Source organism: Watersipora subatra, chromosome 4, assembly GCF_963576615.1.
Source record: "Watersipora subatra chromosome 4, tzWatSuba1.1, whole genome shotgun sequence".
Classification (NCBI taxonomy): Eukaryota; Metazoa; Bryozoa; class Gymnolaemata; order Cheilostomatida; family Watersiporidae; genus Watersipora; species Watersipora subatra.
In genome coordinates, this window is record NC_088711.1 from 34,880,477 (window position 1) to 34,902,795 (window position 22,319).

The 22,319-nt window shown below is 36.7% G+C and overlaps 1 long non-coding RNA gene across 1 annotated transcript; it reads right to left on the reverse strand.

Moving 5' to 3' along the window:
- Window positions 1–617: 617 nt before the first annotated feature.
- On the reverse strand, window positions 618–22,302 carry LOC137394978 (uncharacterized). Its single transcript, XR_010978421.1, has 3 exons — window positions 22,194–22,302; window positions 2,888–3,080; window positions 618–1,039 (listed from the first exon to the last, which is right to left on the reverse strand). It is a non-coding gene; the product is annotated as an uncharacterized lncRNA (long non-coding RNA).
- Window positions 22,303–22,319: the final 17 nt, after the last annotated feature.

The following is a 22,319-nucleotide window of genomic DNA, read 5'->3' on the forward strand; positions in this document are numbered from 1 at the left end:
TAATGCATTATTCGGTACTTAAAAACTGGTGGCTTCTAAAGCCTATATTGCAATTCTTTAGTTTTATGAAATATCTAATATTTTAAAGAAATTGTTCGCAATAATGCTAATACATGTCATGTTCACGATGACTCATCATGACAGCTCCTCATGTACCATATTCAATGTCATTTAAAAGATTTGTGAATGAATAGTCATTTTTAATTTTTGTCAGAATTCTGTCACCGACAGATTTTAGAGTACGTGTATGAAACCCGGAAGAAAAAATTAATAAAGCTATCAATTGCCAGAAACAATAAATGTAGTACCACGAGTGAATTCGCTAGCATTTCATTCATCAATTTCATATATATTTACCAAAACAGAGATGTCAGACTCTGGTATACTCTTATATGTCAGAAAATGTGTTCACATGAACGCCGATAGCATGATATTAAGATCATGCAAGACATCACTAACAAACCAAGTTCCTGGCAGATCTATTTGCTTCCCTAGAACTACATCAATGAAAGACATGAAATGCGAGTTATCACAAACAAATTTTATTTAACATTTTATTACATATATTGTATTTTACAAATGACTAATATAACAATATATCAACATATTGTACGACTCACCTAGCAAATTTGATTCGGAACTTTTCAGAGCTAATAGGCAGACCAGACAAGCTCGGTGAAAGACGCATCAGCACTGACCAACCTGTCTTTAATCAATAAGTGAGTATGGAAGATTAGAGACGGCGAGGATATGGGTTATGTAAGAGCATATGCAGTCTGGGTTCAACGAACACTGGACTATAGAGAGCGGACCAGTTGCCAGGGCAGCCATCTCTCTGACATAACTTTGCAACTGTATGTTACATAATAGGACCAGCCTGCCAGACTAACGACTGTCAGCCGACTTCATTATCCCTCTGCTTGCAACTTTAGTGGTCATCGACAGGAGGGCAGAGCTAGGAGGCTGTGAATGATAGCGAACGCTTGGTGCAGGTGGGACTGGCATCTGCTGCAGATGATTACACATTAAATGTTGATCTCTGCAAATACGGATTCAATGTTGAATTTTTATACAATATTCATTGAGGTGCATAGGAGCAAAAGCACTTTGAACCGGTCAGTGCCAAAACCTATATTACAGCTGCAAACTAGTCAAACTCTTTTGGTATAAATTGTTGATATAATATTTTTCAATGGAAAACTGTTGAATTGCCGCTGTTCAAGCTGAGTTCACACCAGCAGATTTCAGACAGATTTTCTGCCCGATTTTGCCCCTGATCAAGAATCACATCGTGTGAACAGAACAAACGAGCCTGGGACCGATTTGTCCAGAGAGAAATTTTATCGGGCAGTGGCGTATTGATGACCGATTTTTAATTATAGTAGTCAATGAAATTTCTTTCACAGCGAGTCACACACTGTCATTTAAAATGAACGCGTATTTGTTTTTACATTTGCGCATGTTTTGTCATAGCATTACTGGTGAGTAAAAATTCCATTTATAGCACCCCTGAAGGGTGTTGTCAACAAAATTATTGCTCGAATTCAACTATTATAGCAATGGTATAATAATTAAAACATCTGCTTTAATTATTATGCCATTGCTATAATAGTTGAAGCAGATTATGTTAGCAAAAGACCAACCTCTCTATAGTTATCCATTAATAGTGATGAACTAGGTTAGGTAGTGCAAAATAATCAGTAAACTTGCTAAAACCGTCCACGAGAAACAAAATAGGAAACAGTCAACAAAACGCAAAGTATGACTCACTAAAAATGTATCGGCTAAAGTTATTTGACTCTCCAAATTAAATCTGACAAAATCGCCCACTCTTGGTCCAAACTCGGGTGGGAATAAAAAATCTGGCCGATTGCCATAAAATCGTTCAGAGATCAGCCACAAAAACTCGGTTTGCAAATGTGAATACAGCTTTAATCTTCAAGAATGGTATTGCAGCATTTTAATATGTTTAAGAATAACCTACCAACATTTTAGTATGTTCGTGATTAACACCGTAAACTAACACAACTTACAACACAACAACAAAAACAATAACTAGCCTAAACAAGAACAAGAACAAACAAGTTCTCATCTGTATCGAAACCTTTAACAATCACCTTAACTGCTGATTGGAGAAATATTTACTATAATACGAGCCGTGTATGTCCGTCTGTCCAAAGCCGTGGTTAAATGTTGGGAAAAACTATTGCATCACATAGGATATGAACTGATGATATTCAGCTTGATAATTGACGCTCTAACACCTTTGCCGATCAACCGGCTTGCCACTTCTCGGAATAATTGTGTAGACGTTTATTATATCTGATGATCTGTCAGGCTGCCCAGACTACCAGAGTACTAGTAGCTATTGAAACTTCAGTTCTTTTGAAAGTATCTTTTAATCAGTTTGCTAATTTATCATGTTAGAATGTTTAATGGCGTGAAATGAATTTTCGAGTCTATAATAATGATAAAAGCCAATGATGAGAACATGACTCCAAATCTTTTCCTTTTATAGCTATGCTATTAATATTGATGATGAAAGGGCAACACATACTTGAATATATGGTTTCTATGAGGCAATGCACAGACAACAGACATGGTTATTCTAGGCATTACACCCACGATATGTATTACACAACCCCCATTTAGATAATAGCGGCTAATTAGTGACTATCAACTTGCAACAAATACCAACACACATCAGTATTGACATGATGCAAGAGTAGTTTTATGTGTTTGTACTACAGAAACTAATTCTCAGAAGCCAAGTTTTTAACACCTTGATATAGCTGTATATGACTATACGATGCGTGTTCCTCAAAGATTGGGTATGATGTCTGTGTGTCTGTGTATGTTTTAAAGCATATTATTACACAAACAATACCTCCATAATCTTGGCTGGACAAGTCTGAGTTCAATCACAAGTGAACCTCAACGGCTGGAAACATGCCCAGTTGCTGAGAGCAATTTAAGGTTATATGTCTTTCTGTGAGCTTTTTGTGGGATTAGAACCCCAGCCTGTCCCTTTTAGGTCAGGCGTTCTAGATCACCGGGCCACTTCTGCTTCCATGAAATACCTGTACAACGGAATGTTAAATACTCTTGACGTAGCTTATAATGAACAAGGACTACTCAGTGGTAGTTACTGATATCTTATGACAGCTGGTCTACAACTGATCAGGTGAGCTTGCGTTCATTCATAATAGAAACTCAAATAGGTTCTCAACTCTCTTACCTTTAAAAATGCTGACCGCTGTTGCCACACCATTTAAAATGTTTAACCCTTTCACTGCTGTACGCGCATTTATACGAAATCTATGGTCGACTGCCCTTTGCGCATTTTCCAGCAATTGCATAGTAGCCTAATTTTATTATTCGTTGACAACATAACCAACCATCTTTAGGACATTTATGGTGTTGACAGTGTTGTCTGAAGAATTCTCTATAAAATTAGCCTAAAATAACGAAGAAATTTTAATTTATTGTTGGGAAATTCCAACTCGAAAACAAATTTTTTTGCTGGGGTTCAACCTATTTAGTGCTATTATGGTTTTCGTAAGTACCGCCCGAGTTAGAAAATAGAGAATTATTTATGTTAACAACATTATAGCAGTTTAATATTCAGATTTTAAAGATTACACAAATAATTAAAGTAGCAACACTGACTCTGGTAGTGATGAAAGTAATAGTTTTGTAAGAGTAAGGAACATTGAAGAGGATAATTTTAGCTTCGCAGCAATCGTAGCTTCACATAGCTATATCAATGCACAGAGTATAGATACATTGAACTTTTTGCATAGTAGTGTTTGTTAATATGTTGGCAAAATAAAATATATAACAAAAATGTTCTAGATGGTTTGAAATTGAAAAATATTACATACACATCATGAAGCAAAATCGGCAATTTTCGGTAAAATGGCTGGCAGTAGGCCGACAGCTAAATTGTACATGGAAGGTAGTGAAAGGGTTAACAGCATGTGATAAACTGAAAACATGTGACACTCTTTGAAAAGGTTTTTACTACCCGCGGCCAACGTTAACTTTGAAATCTACTTTCTCCTTTTTTTCTCATTTCACTCTATTAAACATCTCTTTCAGTCCTTGAGCTGTAGTGACCATGTGATGCACATTCAGTCTCCTAGCTGGGTGAGTACGTCCTGACAAAGTTGTTACGCAAAAGCTTAAACCATAACTGTCACGTACAGCTTTTATTGTATTTTGTAAGTAAAGCAGACACGCTGATTCTGGTTTTGTACTCAAAATAAAGATTGGTCTTCCAACTTTCAGAGTAATGAAGGTTTTTTTACAGTGTTTTATTATCGGTCTCGAAAACAACGCATTCGGCGCAACAAGCTCCGCCCATGAATACACGACGTAGCCTACGGAAATTGGGGATGTTTAGTCCCATTTAGAATGATGGAGATGGGTGTCTTAAAACCCATTATTATCTAAATTCAGCCTTCAAAATAATCTCAGTTTTTTCTGAAAGGTAGATGAGCCATTTAACATTGTTGTGCCAATTGTGTTGTTTTCGAGACGGATATTGAAAGGCTTTAAAAAACCTTCAAGACTTTGAAAGTTAGTGGACCAATCTTGATTTTGACTACAAAATCCGAATCAGCATGTCTGGTTTACCTAGAAAAAGCGATAAAAGTTGTACGTGGCAATTATGGTTCAAATGTATTTTTCAAATATCTTAACATGTGTATCTAGATTCTAAATAAACCAGTACAATGGAATCTCAGTTCTCGAGCGCTTCGGTCCTCCACCAACTCAGTTTTCGACCAAAAAAATTAAGACTTATTCGTCTCGGATCTCGACCATAAATTCGGTTCTTGACTGAACCGGAGCATGCGCATTTGAATTAAACGTTTGGAACAGCTCAGGAAACAGCATGTTTATACGTTTAACGACGTTGTTAAGAGCCACATTCGGAAGGTTCTCAAACAAAGGGAGAAGTTTCGAGTCATAAATTCTTTACAAAAAGGAGCCATCTGAGAGGAAGTCGCCTCTACCGAAGAGATTTTCTAGAGAAACAAATCCTCCAGTCGAGTAACCCTAAATTGTTTTGGAAGAGGATTCTTCTTCAAAGATGTGAAGTAAATGTGCCATTGCTGCTTCTATTTTCTTTTTACACGATTTTTGATGTAACTGATCTGTTGCATTCTTTTACTGTTTCATTATCAATTTCTGCGATTTTTGTATCATAACCTTTAAAGGTTGACTTGCAACAAAATTCACATTACAGTTATTTGGTATCATAAGATTCGCCATGTCTTACTCTGTTGTGTTGTAGGTGCCAAATATGTGGAAATGTGATTACAAGCTCTTAAAAGCTCAAAAACGAACAGTTAATCGCAGCCACACGAGACCGCCGTAGTTTGGATTCTCTTTCCAAAGCGGCTCAAATGTGACGCATTTGTGAGAGATGGATTCTGTTTACACTTTCATGCAACCTTATTCGTCGAAATATTTTCACAAATATACTTCACGCATTCAATAAAACCATGTCTACTGTTCTTACGCGTCTGTTTTATCATCATCGTAATGCTGCCACTTTTAGCACTGATATCTTATAACTTACCGTAAAAATTCATTTAACTTTTTAACCTTACCTCAAAGGAGTACATATCGTTGTCTGATAATCATGACGAGCCTGTTAGTCACCTGTGATAATCAAAAAGTGCTGCAAAAATTATTTGCGAAGTATTGGGTCACATGATCAGATTACGACTTGTTGATTAGACCAGGCCGAAAAAAACTGTAAAGTAGCGAGCATCTATATTTGATACGGGGTCTTCGGTATAACCCGAAGTGTTTGTCATAAACTAGTACTACGATAAGTTTCATATTGAGCTTTGTATTGGCCTTTCAATTCACGTGAGAACATACGTGACAAGACGATAACCAAATTTCGTGGGTACGTCATCGAAATAAAGAGATTCCAATCTACGGCGGCTTTTCGTTTTTGAGCTTTTATGAGTTTGTAATCACATTTCCACATATTTGGCAATTACAACACAACAGAGTAAGACATGGTGAATTTTTTGATACCAAATAACTGTAATGTGACGTTTGTTGCAAGTCAACCTTTAACGTTTTCGATGTTTCAAGAGCAGAGCATACGAAATGTTTACTTTTTGTTTTCTTTTTTCATCATCATAATAGATAGAAAATCTTTTATTAAAATTAAACACGATCTATAGCTACCGGTTTTTACTTATATTATGTAGTATACAGTACAGGTTATAGTGTAAAATGTTTAAAAAATACTTTACCGAAGTCGTTAAGTCGACTTGGAACGGATTAAACTTTACATACATTAATTCTAATGGAGGATCTTGTTTCGGATCTCGAACAACTCAGTTTTGAACAATCTTCTGGAACGGATTGTGGTCGAGAACCGAGGTTCTACTGTATCTAAAAATGTGTACAGTGGACCCCGGCTATATGACATAAATTCGTTCCAGTGTTATCATCATAAGGCGAAAATGTCTTATAGTGGGATATAGAAACCCACAGTAAATATTTAAGGCAAACGCATGATGGTAAAAAACGTCAAAATTTTATATACATAGGCCTACTGTACATATTACAAGTTAGTAACAAAATAGTATATTAACCTAGTAACTCGTGCTTCGTTGTCATGGTAATAATTTTCTTACTTCTTTCAACGTCGTTATCAATCTTAGGACCCATGGCTAACAAATTCAAGTTATATACAGTGTACCCCAGATTACGATTACCCTGTTATATGGTTTTTCCGCCTTACGCTGTAGAATACGATGACTTTTCAACCCATCATATAACTTTTTTTTCGACATATGACATCAAGAAAAATTTCTCTCGATATCCAAAATTGGCGGTAGGTGTGCTGAATATGCCGGCATAACGAAGGTGCCAATATGCAGTTTGCCAAAATCCCTCTCACGACACCTAAGAGAGATTCCAAACTACGACGTTTTCGTGATGGCTGTGATTAACTGTTCGTTTTGAGCTTTTAAGAGCTTGTAATCACATTTCTACATATTTTGCACCTACAACACATCAGAGTAAGACAGCGAGCCTTTTGATACCAAATAACTGTAATGGGAATTTTGTTGCAAGTAAACCTTTAAAAGGCATTCAAGGGAATGCTGATGCAGGAGATGGAAAGTGTGCAGGTAGAGCTCCTGTCAAAGAGGTGCTGATGCAGGAGATGGACAACGTGCAGGTAGAACTCCTGTCAAAGAGATGCTGATGCAGGAGGTGGACAGTGTGCAGGTAGAGCTCCTGTCAAAGAGATGCTGATGCAGGAGATGGACAGTGTGCAGGTAGAGCTCCTGTCAAAGAGATGCTGATGCAAGAGATGGACAGCGTGCAGGTAGAGCTACTGTCAAAGAGATGCTGATGCAGGAAGTGGACAGTGTGCAGGTAGAGCTCCTGTCAAAGAGATGCTGATGCAGGAGACCGACAGTGTGCAGGTAGAGCTACTGTCAAAGAGATGCTGATGCAAGAGAGCGACAGCGTGCAGGTAGAGCACCTGTCAAAGAGATGCTGATGCAGGAGGTGGACAGTGTGCAGGTAGAGCTCCTGTCAAAGAGATGCTGATGCAAAAGATGGACAGCATGCAGGTAGAGCTACTGTCAAAGAGATGCTGATGCAGGAGATTGACAGCGTGCAGGAAGAGCTCCTGACAAAACATTAGCTAGTATAATTTAGACTGTGATCTTTACAAATTAACATAAATCATGCATATATTTTACATATAAAGGTTAGCCTTGGTAAATGTAAATTTTAGATCTTTGTCAGGTAGTGCATGGCGCATCACAAGAATCAGCTATTTCAATCAAATTCATGACTCCTCATTCTTTCTGCTGATGAATAATAATAACTGTAGCAGCCATGCGAAGGCCAGCAACATAAATTGTGTCCTTATTCCATTATTCTTTTAGTTATAGTGTTTATCAAATAACGGAAATAACTTTTTGTATGTCCACAAATGGTCTGCCATAAATATTATTTTACTAGTGGAATGCCCGGGTTGTAAGGGTAATAAAAAGGTTTATGCACATAAAATTTATTTTTAATCAACATATACAACATTTCCCATTATAACTTGTAAATGAAGGTGTTTGTTTATTTCTGTGTGTGCTATGAGTATAATTAAGTTTAGACTATGTACATACTACTACATGTACATATATTTATAGCACTTTGGGGAAGTCAAGGCACATATTTTTCTACTAGTAGTTCAAGTTTGCCAGATGAATCATGAAATATGCCTATTTTAATTAATTGAAGATTGGAAGATCTAATAAGTATGCCACAATTATTCCATAGTATGACAAGATGGCTGCTTCGGGTAGTGGCTAGTGCACCTGTCTGCAAAACCAGATGAGTTCAATTCCAGTGTGAAGCAGCTTTTTCAATAGCATATTTTATCTCTATAATTGGACATATGACAGACAGACACACGATTTTATGCATATAGATGACTGACACTTTCAGAGCCAACTTTCTTTCACAAGCAATATTTTCTGTAAAATTGTTTTGCAGCGATTGTATCAATAGTATTTCTATCGATCATTGTTAATGTGCTGTCGGGCCAAAACTACATATTGTTTACTAATCTTTTAAAATATTGACTTTTTCAAACAAATTTGTGTTATGGACCAGGTCTCACTAATCAATATCTCTCTTAATCTCATATATTTTTGCTTTTGCTACCTTCTGTAAAAGTAATTTATACGGCTCTAGTGTCTATAACAACTGTTAGCTAAATACGGTGCGGCTATAAACCTTTTCATATCAGCAATATAATATAGCACAATATAATAGAACATAATATACTATAATCTGATACAACAGCATATAATTTAGTATGACAATTGAATACAATATAATACTTAATAATTTAGTTGAAAATAACATAATAAAACAACTATATAATACTTATTTGGAAAAATAATGCTTTGTTGAGCCATTCTATGTGGGAACTGAAGCTGATCGGTGGTATAATATTGATAGCCTATAGCCTATAAATGAGCGATGATAGCATTTTATATGAGCAGCCCTTATATATTATCTACAACCGAAAGAACTGTACATCTGAAAACATCGTCAATAAAGGTTCAGTTATTTGTAAAAAACTGCGTAGTGGAGGATTAAAGCAACCAGCCTGTCTTTATATATAAATCTCAGTGTTTGTCTGTCTGTCCAAACGTGTGCCCGGTAGCGATTACAATCTAAGAACAAAACTCCACATCTCAGTGTATTTCAACTCGGGACCTCCAGGTCTGCCAGACCTGCTAAACCACTATGTTACGGTGTCCTTGCTAAACTACTAGAGGATAATTGTGCACATATTTCTAAAGCGCTTGCGAAAATACTATTAGCCAATTTGACATGACGTGTAATGTCAGCTGACTTTCTGGCTCTTATTATAGTAACGATTTAAGGTACGGCCACACAACGATATTTTGGTTCATTCTGACCGAAATCACGAAACGAACGAAAAGCCCAGAATTATTCGGCCCAAATTCACAGAATTGACATGACGCCGATTCCCAGAGTAGCTCCACCCACTCGTCACGTGACCAAGCAACTAGTCGACCTCCGACAAGCATAAACTAAAATGGCGGCTACACGAAGTTTACATTGTTTACCGAGTGATTTTGGTGAAAGCTTTTTACCGTATATTCCAACTCTTAGGCAACGAATTCAAGGAAGAAAGTATGCAAATGAAAGTTTCTTTGCATCAGTGAATGTGTTTGTCGAAAAAAAATGATGAAGAAAGTACTGTAAAGGCGACAACATACCGGTCGCAGCGAAAGAATGAGAAGCCGCTGAAGGTCACTGATGCACACTGTTCTTGTAAAGCGGGGTAAATTAAATTTTTAATTCTTACCAAAATAAGTGTATGTTTTAGTAATATTCACCATGACTGCCTCATTTTCGTTCCATGAGTCCGATCTATACCAGGTACAGCACCTGTCAAGATTAGACCAAATAATTTGTACGTTGACAGTTTTTTTTTACGATTTCTGATATGGCAAATGGGAGATTTTAAGAATTTTGTGCAACATGTCTATTGATATTATTTTAGGCACGTTACTGCCAAGATGTGCATCAATTGATACATTTAATTTTTGATTGAATTTAATTGAGGCCCATTATTTCATAATAAGACATTCAAATTTTAGAGCTGGAGGGGAATGTGTCCATGTCTTGGGACTAGTTCTCAAGTTGACGGACTGGCTGACCAGTGGCCTGCAAGAAGTTCCCAGTGAACCAGCCTGCACATCAAAACTGCAGGAATGGGACAGGCCAAGGGGGAGAAAAATCATTGCAGAGCCAGTGTCCTCCATGATCATCAGTCGGCTGGTAAATGAAGACCGAAAGAAACGCCCACTGACTGCAGACATATAACTGACAATAGGTATAAAATTGAAAAAAAGTAGTGAGTTTCAACACTTTATTGAAGACACTGTGTTTATAAATAAAACACATGTGTTTTAGTTACAATGCTATGAATAAATACTCAACAATTCTTCAAGTATGAATTGAAAAAGTGTTCCTTATAATAATAAAATTTAAATGTTAAATCTCTAAAATATTTACAAAGTGTGATAATACATTCTGTTTCACTTTATTTCAGAAAAGTTCAGCTGTTGAATAGGAACATTGAGCTTCTCGCCGCTATAAGGGGTACACCACTTGGGTACTTAGCATCCAAGCCGTACAAGACAGTGGCCACCAGCAGTGGTGAACAGAATGCTGGCTCAACGCTAGAGCTAAATATATTGGATATATATATGTATATAGCCGAAATATATTGACAATATTTATTTCTCTTCAATGTACTTGTGTCCAATTATTTATATGTGTGTTTCAAGTGACCAGCTATTTTTCTCATTCGGATAAAAAAATGACTGTTGGAATAATGATTACTTCTGCCCTTAGCATAATGTACACGTATGTATGTTAATGTTTGTTCTGTTTATTGTATGAAGTCAATATTTTGTAGAAATTATTTGTAATGAAATTCAAATTAAGTCACAAAGTCGAAAACGATGTCAACGGAGTCACAAAGACCCCATTGACATCGTTTCAAGATTTTAAATCGTCAAATAAACGGTGAAAATAGAAACAAAATTGACATTCAAAACAACATTCACTATTGTTGCTTGTCGGAGGTCATGGCGGATAGCAACATCGGTTGCTAAGCCTCGTCGTGTCTGGACGCTGATTGGTCAATAGGTTAGTTTGATTGACAGGTCGCGTCATGTCAATTGTCTGAGCTGTGCATGCGCACTGAAATCGTCGACGAAACGCATTTAATTGGCTAAACAAATTATTAGCGAGCACAATTCTAGCAGCTTTTACAATTTATATAGTCCAAAACATGTATTACACACAATAAAAGTACCGATGCAACTGCCTAGATTACGCTATTGTTGATTCTTTATCGTTTGAACATTATGGCTACAAATCGTTTTTTTTTAAATAATAACAATTTCTTTTTAGCAGCAAAAGTTCCGTTGTAGAAAGAGTTGCCATCTTTACCGCAATCAGTCAGTTGCATCGTATTTACTATGGCAAATCACGTTAGTAATTTCTTACGAGTCGCGTTATGCGCCTTGGACTATATAAACAGCAAAAGCTGCTAGAATGTGCTCGCTAATTATTTGTTTATCCAATTAAAAGCGTTTCGTCGACGATTTCGGTGTGCATGCACAGCTCAGACAATTCTGTGAATTTAACCCGAATAATTCTGTGTTTTTCGTTCATTTCGTGATTTCAGTAAGAATGAACGACAAAATCGTTGCGTGTGGCAGTGCCTTTAGACTAGCGTAAGTTACTCAAATTTATTAGTTAATTATTCTATTATCTGCGCAACGCTGGGCACTCAGCCATCTGCTCATATTTACACCATTAAAAACAAACTTATTATCAAAGTTGAAATGTCTTGTTACTAAGGTATAAACACCAAATGTATAATGAAATTTGGAGTTATTGCTCCAATTAGAGAAATTGCTCCACGTTTTTTTAGCTATTTTAAATATTTGTAATTACCATCTTATAAAAAAAGTGAAAACTTATAATCGCTAACCTGCTGGGATCTCACATTCCATGCTCGAATGTGTGATCCCAGCAGGAGTAAAAAGAGCTAGCACCATAGCCTCATCAATGTTTACTGATTGTACAAACATGCCAATTGGTCCAAGACAAAAAACTCTCGAACAAATAAAAACTGACCGACTGAATATGGCTGCATGTATCTGGCCGAGAATTCTATTGGTTTAATAGTACAATGCTGGAGAGAAAGTCGACTGAGCTAATAACAACCGCAAAGGCGAAGAGGAGAACTGTTAGCAAGTTTGAAGTAGTGTAATTGAGACAAGCTGCTAGACTTTACTTAGTGATAGCCAACTAAACAAGTAAACAAACACATCGTTTGTCTAGCATTTCTCTATAATTCAGGGCAAAATCTGGAACTAGCCAAGCCATACAACTGATAGGGATTATTGGCATTAGTGACATATGAGAGATGTAGAAGGGTGGGTCTATTAGCGTCCCTCCTTGACACAAGTCGTAATGCCATGAACGGGGATGCGAGCATAACAAACATTAATTTTTATAAAGCATTAGACATCAGGGGTTGAGCCTCAGTGATTTGACTAGAAACCAGGGTTCTGTACTCAAAGTTTAAGGGAGAGGTAGAAAATCATACAACTAGACTTTTGCTTATGATAGCCTTGACATAGACTTTTCAACTTATATATAAATATAAAATATATAAATATTTATCGTAAGGTTTTTTGGGCTGTGGAGCAAATATCCAACATATGATGATTTTGATATAGTTTTTATGGCAGATATCTAAATGTTTTAGCTTCATATGTAAAGGTTTGATTAGTATGTAGGGGTTGTACTGCAGTATGTAGGAGTTGTACTGTAATATGAAAGGGTTATATTGTAGCATGTAGGGGCTGGAATGTAACATGTAGGGGTTTGATTGAAGTATGTAAAAAGTTTGATTGTAGTATTTAGGAGTTTGACTGTAGTATGTAAGGGTTTGACTGTAGTAAGAAGGGGTTGACTGTAGTATGTAGGAGTTTGACTGTAGTAAGTAAAAGTTGAAATGTACAAGACAGTAAAATGGAAAAATTGAAAAATTTACAAAGATTGTGAGGCTTTGTTTTACGTAGAATGTCCAAAATTATTCAAGAGTTATTCAACTCTCCAGAGACTATAAAACTACCAATGATAATAGCTAAATAAAGGAGCGGAGTTATTAAAATTTTTTCTTTATGATCGGCAGTAAATACATAAAAATATATTATCTTGCGACCACCATAACAACAATAAAAAAGATATAATAAAAACAAGTGTGTAAAAAAACTCAAATATATCCATTCAGTGTCACTGTAGAGGTTCAACCAAAGATGACTGTTTTGATTTCCTGTACAAAAAGTAACACTTCAGACAGTTGCTCAGTTTAAACACAAAAAAATTCCTTACTGTTAGAGATTGTCTCTCCAACAATAATATCCCATGAGTGTCTCTAGAAAATTATAAACCAACATTTGGCTACAACCATGTCACCATAACAAAATATAAATGGTGGTACATGTATAGGGACTTGGGCAGAATAGCGGAATAACTCAAAGAATTATCTGAAAAGAATTGGTTCCAATCTCAGTTCCAATTTCTACTAGTGACCTTTATATATCTGTAACAAGTGAGACCAACATGTGCACTAACAAGATTACAAAATGTCTGGCCGCTGACGCGCTGACATAGAAAAGAAAACTCTTTAACACTAGATTACATTATGAATAAGTACATGTACCTAGGTGCTTTATTGAGTGAAAACTGTTAGCTAGTTTTCACCGCTTTTACAAGTCAAGATTTCATGAGAGGAACATGCTACGTGAGGTATATTTATAATTTACTGTCTAGACAAGAGGCAGACAGCATGTGATGCATCAACTCACCAAATTGGATGACAATTGTAGTTGAGATTAAGACAAGTGCTAATTGTTTTGAGATTCCATACTATAGAGCATCGCCAGGACATAAATAATTGTCTTTGGTGAAACATGGCATAGAGGTCCTTATGTCTATATATTTACATGCAAAGTTTAATATATTTGTTGCGATGCATCATATTGATGACATATTATTGTAAGAATATGATGGACATTACATTGCATTATCTTTTGTAAAAAATCTCAACTAATGGAATGACGGAGACATCAAATGAATCCAGTTGTACGCAGCTACCTCTAATGTCTACGTGTCTGTAACCGGGAGCATTACTTTACCTCTTGTAGCAAAACAGGAGGAAACTATCGATATCAGTTAAAATTCTTTTTAGGGAGCGCTGGCAATGAACTAATTTGCATTATTTCGAAGTACATGTAAATATAAACGCCAACTCCCATAGCAGGTATATGAAACCTGAGTATGGCGCACTACGAATTGTTGTCTTGGCTACATAGATGCAACATTCATTAGAGTTTGTATTCATGTTCAGTTAAGAAGTGAGATGCAGTGAGTACAACATGAAAACGATCTTTACTATAATAGGAGCCGTGTTTGTCAGTCCCAAGCCACGCTAAGAGTGTTAGGAATAATATTGCCTCTCATGGGAGTCAAACTCACATATTCCAATTTGCGGAGTGGCACGCTACCAACTGTGTTACTCCACCACCTTCGATATTGTAGAACAATTGTGTGTGTAGCTAATACACATGATGATCTCAAACGACGTACAGGACTGCCAATGTACTGACTGCACAGATATATCAAATATAGTTGGTACAACTCAGAACCAATAGCAAATTTATATTTAATCTAGGCACGTAAACATAGGAGAATTATAAGATATATGCGTATAATACATTTAGATAACAAACCAAAGCTGAAGCTAAATATTCATCATACTAAATCATTACTATACTTGGAGCTGTGTTTGTCTGTCCAAAGCTACATTTGGAGTGTTAAAAAGACGAGCGCTTTTAACAGGATTTGATTTTCAAACTTTGGCTTAGCAGACCGACTCTCTAGCACCTGACCCAATCAACCGCCTTATAGCATTTAGGCCCTGACGATGTCTCACGTCACTCCAGACTGCGAGGATACTAGTCTACATAATATGAAAATAATTGTTTAACGTAAAATGCACTGTTTTAAAGGTACTAAGCCTGCTGCTAAAAATGAATTAAGAATCCATCTTAAAATGAAAGGAGGCTGAGAAACCATAAGAAGCTAGATTGAGCCCTCTTAGACACTCAAGTGCTCAGGACACCGCATCATTTATCCGCATTTGTGGAGGCCTACAGGTTTCAAAATCCTATGTGAACTCTGCCGAGATGATGTATTTAGCTTCCGCACAAATGACAAACACTGTATATTTCGTTACACCAATATACTACACCCACCACTGTATATTTCGTTACACCAATATACTACACCCACCACTGTATATTTCGTTACACCAACATTCTACATCCACCACTGTATATTTCGTTACACCAACATACTACATCCATCACTGTATATTTCGTTACACCAACATTCTACATCCACTAGAGGTGGAACGAGACACGAGACGTCTCGAGTATCGACCTGTCTCGTATCGGTCTCGTCTCGACTTAACTATTGCCAGACTCGAGACAGGAAATAGAACTAAAGCGCCTGCGCACGGTTGTTAAAACATGGCTTCTTGCGGTAGCAACAACTCCATAAATTGTAATGGATTGCGGGCAACTGCCTTTAAAGTTATACCCGGTCCGTTACTACCTGTTGCTACTGATTATGTTGGCCACTGAGTCTAATCATGTAGTCCGGACAACGGCCCTGTTATTTTTTAGTTCGGTTCTGTGTCCTTAAAACAGATACCGGGTCGTATCTAATTACTCTTCGGATAATCCAATTTAATAAATTAGACTTTTGCGGGTAAAATGTCTGTATTTTATCGTATCGTGTCTAAACACCAACTGCCCTTCATAAAATTCGGGCCTCTTTTACGTATATACTACCAATAGCGGGTAAAACTTGCCCGGACACAGAGAAACGAACGAAAGGCCGTGTCGACCAAAGTCCGTGTTCGGTTAACAATGACGTTTTGTTAGCTCAATATAAGAATATACATGTGCATGTATACAGTAATTAATATAATTTCATGAGTACAATTTAAATATAATTCACATACTACAGCTAATACACAAACAAAACTTAACATTAATGAAACGATAAGAATGAAAGTGTTATCGTGTGTTCTTTTAGTTGCGGTATTTCTTTGTAGAGTGACGGCTATCGGTTTCATTACACATTACATTAAAAAGTAAGAACTATTCAATAGACGGTAAAAATATACATGCACAAAGCAATATGTTTATAATAATTATGATCAATCAAGCTTAAAATTCTTAGAATATATAACTTCGGTATTTTAGAGCTGTTTGTGTCACTTTTGTTTACAAAAACTACATGCATATCACTATTAAAATGTTGTATTTAAATCGTTTACACCAGGTGAAAACTCAATTTAAAAAGAGTTTTATTAATTTTATATATACCAAGTAGCTAGTACTTGTGTAGTGAAATCATCACCAAATGCTCATTATTTTACTGTCTCGTGTCTCGAGTCTCGAATTTTTACAAGACAGTGTCTCGAGTCTCGTCTCGAGCTTAAAAAACCTGTCTCGTTCCACCTCTAACATCCACCACTGTATATTTCGTTACACCAACATACTATATCCACCACTGTATATTTCGTTACACCAACATACTACATCCACCACTGTATATTTCGTTATACCAACATACTATATCCACCACTGTATATTTCGTTACACCAACATTCTACATCCACCTCTGTATATTTCGTTACACCAACATACTACATCCACCACTATATTTCGTTACACCAACATACTACATCCACCACTGTATATTTCGTTACACCAACATACTACATCCACCACTGTATATTTTAGTTTACAACCTAGACTAAAACTTTCTGTTACTATAACCTTCAACTCACTATTTCAAATCCGCCGCAATACCATTAGATTACCAACTTTTAAGACACGTTTGTTCAACTCCCTCAACAATTCCTGATTTCTGTCCTTTAGTTTTAATTTTTCCTTCTTTTTTGACATATAATATGATATATAATAGAAAACATCATTTTGTTAATGATCACTAATGCCAATAGAAAGTTATACATACAGATCTTGAATGAACCCTCTGAAGCAATCCTCACTGGCGGTAAAGTCATGCCTATCAGAGAAGTAGTATACAACGCTCTATACGATACATGTAAACTCTGTAAACTCATATATTTACAGCTGGACCCTCTGAAGCAATCCTCACTGGTGGTAAAGTCATGCCTATCAGAGAAGTAGTATACAACGCTCTATACGATACATGTAAACTCATATATTTACAGCTGGACCCTCTGAAGCAATCCTCACTGGCGGTAAAGTCATGCCTATCAGAGAAGTAGTATACAACGCTCTATACGATACATGTAAACTCATATATTTACAGCTGGACCCTCTGAAGCAATCCTCACTGGCGGTAAAGTCATGCCTATCAGAGAAGTAGTATACAACGCTCTATACGATACATGTAAACTCATATATTTACAGCTGGACCCTCTGAAGCAATCCTCACTGGCGGTAAAGTCATGCCTATCAGAGAAGTAGTATACAACGCTCTATACGATACATGTAAACTCATATATTTACAGCTGGACCCTCTGAAGCAATCCTCACTGGCGGTAAAGTCATGCCTATCAGAGAAGTAGTATACAACGCTCTATACGATACATGTAAACTCATATATTTACAGCTGGACCCTCTGAAGCAATCCTCACTGGCGGTAAAGTCATGCCTATCAGAGAAGTAGTATACAACGCTCTATACGATACATGTAAACTCATATATTTACAGCTGGACCCTCTGAAGCAATCCTCACTGGCGGTAAAGTCATGCCTATCAGAGAAGTAGTATACAACGCTCTATACGATACATGTAAACTCATATATTTACAGCTGGACCCTCTGAAGCAATCCTCACTGGCGGTAAAGTCATGCCTATCAGAGAAGTAGTATACAACGCTCTATACGATACATGTAAACTCATATATTTACAGCTGGACCCTCTGAAGCAATCCTCACTGGCGGTAAAGTCATGCCTATCAGAGAAGTAGTATACAACGCTCTATACGATACATGTAAACTCTGTAAACTCATATATTTACAGCTGGACTTGAAATCTTGAACTAACTGTACTTGTTGGGCTCTGTGGTGTAGCGATTATACAACATGATGTATCTTTTGTAAAATCTGTTTTCCTACGCTTCATCTCACTTTAACAAAATCAGAATCTCTATCGTTAATGATATCAGCTAAAAGGGGAGTTTGGAATTCTCCCTCTCTACACACTTATATACGTTAAGGCTCTCTGTATTCCAACAACCTTGCCACAAATATTAATCGCACTAGAAGATGCATACACCTCGGTCATTTGAGGCCGCAATCAGAGAATAAGGTAGAAACCACTAAGCGTTCGCGGATGTGATGCAGGATAGGTTTACTAACTACAAATATAGGTCGCCATTTTAACAGATCTCTTGAGTATGGAGAACTGAAATGAACAATCCTCAGGAGCAAGGTTGAGCCAATATTTTGCAGCTAAATAAATGACAGAAATTGCGCTATTTTGTACACATTTCTCATATTATATTAATCTTTTTTTGTTACTTATGACTAAAGTTCAGACCGAACTGAAGATGTCAAGCGTTTGCTGGAATGTAAACAGCCAAGACAACATACCACAGAAAACAAGTGAATATCGCGGCAACTCCATTTGGACAATCGTCTAGACTCTAGACAATCTGCATACCTGACTTAGTATAAACCAGCCTTTGGAGAGAAGCTACTGCATCCTAAACAACATCAACTGACAGTTTAACCAACTTTTATAGAAAAACAATGCATTTTGCATGACTTAGGTCAAGTTGTTTTCAAGCAAGAACACTCCTAACTTTGAATAATCACAATTGCAGTTGTCATCTTAAAACCTGGTCGGATTCCAGTCAAATAGCTTTATGCCATTCATTTAATAACTGCTATATCGTCAGTAATGGGTAGGCCCCCAGGGCTGATACCCCCCCCTAAAAGGCCCATTAGGTTCGGCCCAAAATCACGTTTTAGGGGGGATTTTCAGACCATGGGGCACTGTCAGTGAATTTGCTACACTAGGGGGGGGGGGGGGGGTCTCCACAACCAAGTCAGTAAAATGGCCCATGCTCATTGAGGTTTTATTCAGCCAAAGTAATACCAAGAAATTACACCGAAATTCAAGTCTTCATTTTAATGCAGATTGCTGCTGCTTGCTTGCTGACGGGAAAGGAAGGGAAAAGAGACAGTCGACACTGCATCATGTTAGCAACCCTGTAGCAATATACTCAGAATGAATTATATACTTACTTCATTGATATTCATTATATTTTCCTTTGTAAATGAAAATGATGATCTGATGGTTGATGTTTGGAATCAGTTTTATTAACCCCTTTGCATGCATAGCGGCATTTTGTTGTTTTGTGATACTGACGTTAGTGGGCAGAGCAACTACTATGTCGCCACACAATCGGTTTTTATAAATTGATTTATGGTTAGCTAATTGCCTTTTTTGTTTAATTTTTTTACTAATAGTAAACTAAAATATATTGGTTTCTGTTAGCAACAAAAAATAAGCCGTTTGCAGCAGAAAAAAAGATCATTTTTGCAATATTAACAAACGAAAAATCTGAAATAAAAACGTATTTAAATAAAATTGGGAATTTTGTTTGTAGCTTTTTTTCTGCTTTAATAATGCATGAATCATATTGGATGCTTAGCGGGGCGTGGAACCTGGGCGCCCTCTAGGGAACTCCCAGTGTTTAGGGGGTGTATTTCAAATTGACCAACCAGGTGATTGGGGGTACAATATCCAAATTGACCAACCAGGTGATTGGGGGTACAATATCCAAGTCTGGGCCTAACCAGGTGGGTGTTTCTTTCAGAGTATCAGCCCTAGGAGTAGGCCTAACTCCGAACCCAACTCTAAAAGTGACATATTTTTTAGAATTGTTGTTTTACTAGTAAAACCACCGCTAGGGATGGAGTGGACTAGTGAGGGTTATGACTTTGATAGGCTTCAAATTTGTGGCTATAATTATGGATCTTTAATAGCAAAAATATGGTGACCTACCAACTTTTAATGTCAGTGGCATGATTGCTATAGAGTACATGCATTTGATTACATAACACTTTGGTTGGAGTCTATATGTAGCCAAGAGCGCTGAACTTGTCACAAGATAAATCAGCATTCAAAGCTGATAACTTGATAGATAATATCTTCACTTTAACAATCGTGTCTGTTCATCTGTCAGACACTCTTGAAGTGTTAAGAAAAAATATCACTTTCATCAGGATTCGAACTCACGATTCTCAACTGAGTGGACCAACACTCTACCAATGGCACTAACCAACTGCACGGACTAATTGTATGTATAGTTATTACACCTGATGATCTCTCACGGTACACTAGACTGTCAAGGTACAAGTAGTTATAATTCGACTGTGAACCTTTTATTATTGTATAAAAAAGGCTAATACATTCATGTTACCACATTTAAACTACATTTAACTAAACAATGTAAAACTAACTTATATAGCAGCTTCAACAAACACTGTTGCTATTATGTTTAATAAACAAGCATTTTCGTTGAAGAAATTCCAATCAGCCAAGTTTCATAACATTATGAGGTGTCTGAGACTTATGATAAAAAGTTATATAAATTTTAATACTAGACATAGCTTTGTGTTTTCCTATTAACAACTGTTAAGTCAGCACTCTAATAACACCAAGGTTGAAGGAAGAAGAGAAATTATACTAATAGTATATAATTAGAGTCAGTAATCAATAGTCAGATAGCTAGCACGCTTTGTCGGCCTCTCTGACGGCCGATGACATTAATTTATTGTGAGAGACTTCCTGTAGCATGACCTATGGTTGGCTAAAAGCCTTGAGCAGATGCTGCTATGAGCCAATACACATTGCAATAAACACAAAACAGATGTGTGGCCAGGCCACTGGTAAATTGAGATGAGCTAGACCAATTATAATTTGTTTAAAAGAGATAACGTCGTAAAAAATTGCAGGAAGCCTGAAGCAGTAAGTACCGCCGAACAGACTAACAGTTTAGCTTCAAGGTCATCGGTTTGCAGTGATGTTAGGTATGATCCGTTTATTAACAAAATACAGAAAATCTGAGAGTCTGTCTTGTCTAAGGTGACCAAACATTTCTTAATCAAAACTGCAACAACGTGCATATCTAATGTACGTAAGGCCTTGAGAAGTCGGTACCCCAAAACTAAATTTATAATATACAAACACATTACAATTCACATGTGCCCATACCACAATAGCCCTGCTAGTTTTGCAGAAAAATTTAATGATGTCTTTTTCATACAACTCCTGCGTCTGCAAAAAAACGAGATAGCATAACAAAGAAACTCCCAAACACCTGTGTCAAACACAGTTTGTAGTATTATTAAGTACAAGCGCTAGATTGAGGTCATGACACAACTAAAGGTCTGTTTGGTGCCAAAATCTAGACGATATTCTTGCAAGTGTGCACCATATCTTCTAACATCTGCAATAGCTAGTCGTGTCACATTAGCAGAAGTACATGTAATGGCACAAGTATTAATCTAGGGCTCTGTAAGCCTAAACAATTTTTAATTTAACTTTTTAATTAAGATATAGTGTGACTGCCAGGTCATAAATAGTCACATGAATGCTTTTTATAAGAGGCACAAAAATAGTAAACCATGGGTGGTAAACTAACAGACTTGAAGTGAAAACAAGTGTGGATGCTCAATGAGGAGGTTAGAGAGTGTGATGAAGAAGGTAGACTTAAAACTGAAAGTTTGGCTTGGAGAGTTAAAACAACAGAAATTAAAGTTGCTTGGCAGTTAAAAAACCTTTCGTCTCCATTATTTATTATATTAATTACAACATTGACTTTGTCTTAATGATAAAATTATTAATAATAAATCTGCATTTACAATGAGTCAAGTAAACAATCACAAAAAAAGCACCAAACACATCTATGGAACACAAAATAAGTTAACCACTCACGGTCTTGTTGCTTTAGATCTTCAATGCTGCTTTCTAATATGTAGGAACTTGGGCTGAATCATCTATAGCATGCATTCATTCCTTACTACTACCACTACTACTATTACTCCAGATGCTACATAAACA